This window comes from Opisthorchis viverrini (assembly GCF_000715545.1).
Source record: "Opisthorchis viverrini unplaced genomic scaffold opera_v5_29, whole genome shotgun sequence".
Lineage (NCBI taxonomy): Eukaryota > Metazoa > Platyhelminthes > Trematoda > Opisthorchiida > Opisthorchiidae > Opisthorchis > Opisthorchis viverrini.
This window is the reverse complement of record NW_008751685.1, coordinates 1,534,233-1,538,881: the sequence shown is the minus strand read 5'-3', so window position 1 is coordinate 1,538,881 and position 4,649 is coordinate 1,534,233.

The window sequence follows — 4,649 nt, the reverse complement described above, 5'->3', positions numbered from 1 at the left end:
TGCTTGCTTTCAGATTAAACCCACATTCTGAGACAAAACTTGACATGTGCTCCCAATTTGAATCAACCCATCGCCATCTCCACTGTTGCTCGATGTGACTCCAGCCATTTACCTCGCCGCCCAAGGTCACTCATGGCCAGCAATGGTTGTCAATTTTAGTTTGTGCCACCTGACTGTCTTTGATCTAGTCGAACCTGATGCCCACTTTTCCCAACAATTTGGGAAATAACCTATTATGGCTATATCATCAAGTGTTCCCCACTGTTTGTGGCATTGTCCTCTTTTTGTGCATTCCGTACCCCCACAAGTCCCTCAGTCATGCTCCATTCTGATTGTAAAACTATGATCATGCCAGACGGTATGCCACACACAAGTTGGGAATAAACCTTATTGTTATTAATGACTATCTGCACATTTTACTTGCATTCCACTGTTTTTGGAGTGAAAGACTGACCATGTATGTACCAAAGGCTAGAAGTTTGGGCCTTTGCGTGAAGCACCCAGCTGTCTCAAGGAGAACATCGGTGAGAAGGATTTTGTGTGGCCATCCCTAATGGATAAAATGGATTCGACAATGCGGGACGCTTTGGTGTGACATTGTTTCTATTTGTTACACAAACAACACAACCTACAAACCGCACGTCGCATAAATTATCGTTTTTTACCGCACACTGTTGCGGGGTGCGGGAGATACGTAGTCCTTCTCGTGACTCCTGCTGCAGAGCGGTAGATATTGCAGCTACTCATCGCCTGACAACCCCGTAGATATCGCCGTTGTCTGGATATCCTGCAAGTGACCACCACACACCCCCTCCCACAGTTAAGCTCCCATTTCATATGTACCGCTAATAAACAGCCGCCCATATGTGGCTCTGGCTTGTTCTCCTTGAACGCTTGACCAGCGGATGTCCTAAGAGGGAAAGTGTGCTTTTGAACTTTGTGCGCTGAATGCTGATAGCCTGAAATTTGTGAGTATGGAAATTCCCGCACAGGAAATGGTTTTGCTTGGGTTTAAGTTCGGCATGGCAACGTTAAGATAGCCAAGAGCTTCAGGAAGAGAATAACCGTCTTTTTATGATTTAACTCCCGATAATACTAGTGACCAACCAGTATTCATAGGAAGTTGGTCCACACGCACCCAGGTGTGCTTACAAACAACTCGAACAATGTAAGTGGAGAAACAGTCCGTAACAGTTAGGCTTTGGTGCTGCGGTTTTCAGAGGCAAATCGCTCTCCAAGCATTATGATCATTTAACCGGCAAACCAAGGCTGTTGATGCCAAAAAAGATGCAAAGGGCGATAATTAAATCAGTGTTTATGCGCATATTCTGACAACCCGACTTTTGGCCACGGGTATTAAAAGTAAGTCTCCAGTGTCTGTATGCAGTTGTTCCTAACATGGATGGGACGATACCCAGGTGGTCGCTAATGACGGTCCCAACAAATCTCGCCGGCTGATTATTTCTGTGTGATTATCATGGTTTACTGACGTAACAATGAGTCTTCCCGCCATGCGAAGATTTTCAGGTGCATCCACAACACATTCCAAATACCACATCAAAAATTCTAATATCTAGTATCTATTAGATATGCCTTAATTATCGGTGTGGCTGCTATATGTACTGAGCTTATTTTGTAGAACGCCTTGGCGTTAACAGCAACTGTTTATAATGTCGTTGATACTTCCGGCGCCGACCCTGAATATTACATCTGATACATTTTCGTTTTCGTGTATGGCTTTTTTCACACATTAAAATGGACGGGTATTCTGCCAACCTGAGAAATCTTGGCCTCGCTATACACAACAAGCCCTTTTATAAAACTACCGAAGTTTTATGGCGCAGCCATTATTTATGTTGTTTAGGCTGCTTCGGCTGCTACTCACAATGTTAAAATAAGGCCCCCTTGTATCACAATCACAGATTACGTGTTTTCTGCGTGTTTCTTGAATCCATTCATATGTAGTTGAAAATCGCTCCTAGTCCCAAAGTGACCGAATATTTGGCGTAAATTTCTTCATAGGATTGTGAACCATGCCACTTCCAAATTAAGATTGATTGCTGTTCGTATTCTCCAAAATTTAAACCGATGTTTAGCAGCCAAAAAGTTAAAAGCGTCTTCCATTGTCCAGTTTTACTATCCGTTGACCAATAAATGATGCATTTAAATAAGCATGCGTGAGTTCATCCACAAATTTAACGTTCCGTCCCACGCAAGAAGACTTCTGCTACTCCTCAGACCTCAGATATTTATTTTCAACCTGGTGGCGGATAGTGTCGGTTAACGTTTGGATAATAAGGTCTGAGCAACCAGACCTCCGGTTCAATTCATGTTATATTTTTACTCGTCATTTTCGTTAAGCATAGCGCTAAGCTATTCACATGAACAAATATTTTGGAAGGAAGCATTATTTTCTGTTCTGTATTGGATGACATTGCAGGTGCTGTTGTTGTGTGTCAAGTGGTATCCCTTTAGCCCTAGCACACGGGTGTCTTCTTCAAAACGAAGTAGTTTTACGCCGAAGCTGCGCGAACACAATGACATTTTGGAGGATGAGCTGTTACCACATTGTGGTTGACATTTAAGGATTAAAAAGTATGGGATTTTCGGGAGAACCCTTTTTATGTTCGAAATCAAATTCCTTTGAACCTTCCTATTAAGGAAGTTAAAGTGCTCTGCTGGCAAGTTGCGTCGCTCCTCTTATTTGTATCCGCTGTATCTGGACCAGAAAATGCGTAAACTTGGCACCATCTCCTATGAAAGCGCCATCAGTGGCCCCGAGTTGTACTGATATTTCCAAAATGGTTTCACGAAGTAGCTTAAAGGTCAGCTATACATGTAAACAAAGAATCAAAAGGATCTTTTGATAATAAAAAATCAATGCCAAGACCCAAGAACCCATGTGTAAACCATTGCTGAAAAGAAGAAAAGATATACTGCCATCTTTTGATAATAAAAAAATCAATGCCAGGACCCAAGAACCCGTATGTAAACCACTGCTGAAAAGAAGGAAAGATCTACTGCATCCGTTTTCCGAGGGCAAGGTATGGTGGTAACTGAGCGTCCAGCGCTTAAGAAAATGCAATATGTTTACAGCAGAGCTAGTCGCCAAAAGAGAACAATAGTTATAACTTTTATTCCAATAGATGGATTGTTCTCAGTTACACAGCCACGGAAGCTGACGAACCAACTCCTCTGGTGTGCTTTCATATCTTACCATTTCATCACACAAAGTCACCGATACTTCTTCGTGGACAAACGGTATCTCCGTAAGCTGGTCCCGAAAATATACTGACTGTTCTAACTTGTTTGATACTTTTGAACTGCTTTCGGCCTGGTTTTTTAGTAACCTGTCTGGTGTCCCTTAATTATTTTTGGTCTCCGACAGTATGACTCAGTGCCCAGAACGAAAGAAACCGGAAGCTCTTGGCCTCCTTCAATCCTCCGTTTTGTGTTTTGAAATACGGGTCGTTAACCGGCCTGTTCCTAATAAGATTTGTGCAGGTAGCCACTGATCTCTCTAAAGTTCGACTTAATTTCAGCGCCATGGAGAAGCGCACCGCAGCACTGGCGTTATGAAAAGTATGTGATAATGTCCGGAGAAACCATGTATGCCTCAGCAGGAAGTTGCTGGTATGCTGAGAAACAACCGTGTTTGTCAGTGTGAGAAAATAGAAACGCTGGACATGCGGTTGGTAATACCAATATACCAACTGAAAAATACCCTGGAATGAAGACCTTTCTAATAAAGGTTCGATGCCTAAAGGCCAGATCTAGGCGTGCTTTGTAAATTTTAAGGCCACTTCCAGTAACACCCCCTGCTCACGTACGCAGGAAAGCTCATGAAGGTGAGTGCTTCGTGCATCATTTAGGAATTGCCAGCACGCCCAATTTTTTTCACCATCAGAACCTACCAATGAAACCCGAAGCAACAAATTCGATCGGTATAATCCTCAGAACCAAGTCCAACTTTCAAACTCCCTTCAAGATCATGTATTATTTTTAAATAAAACATTTCCTCAAAATACCCACGACCTGTAGCTTTTTAGCAGTAACTGTGTGTATTAATAATTATGATACATTGATCGCCCAGCTTCAAAGAACATAACAATAGATTACTTCATTGGTGTTTGCTTTTCGGATGACTTAAACCGGTTTTGATCATTCCAGTGGCTTTTTCGGATGCCATTTTGTGATCATTCTGTTTTTGTCGTATCCTTCACGTCGGCATGTTTAGCTACATTGCCAATGACGAGGACACAGACACAAGTTATGCACCTCCACGTGGCAAACATTTCCAGATAATCCTGAAACACACTACACACAGTACGCTGAAACTAACTTTTGTGTTGTTGAAAATGAGATCTTTTCACTTACCCGTTGAGAGCCTGTGCTGCTAAAGCAATATTTGTTTTGCTTTTCCCGCTGTGAATTGCTAATAACTTCGCCTCGCAATATTGGGCGTTTAGTTTTGGTCGTTCATCAATTAAAAAAGCCTCAATATTTTCTCGGCTGGCAACTTCTGAGATAGTGATATTAAAGGAACAGAGTAGAGGGGTAAACTTCTACCTACGTGTAGTGGAACGCGCATTGCGCCATTGTGAATTTGCTAACAATAATTGCACCAACGTCAGAACCAGAGCAGTGCC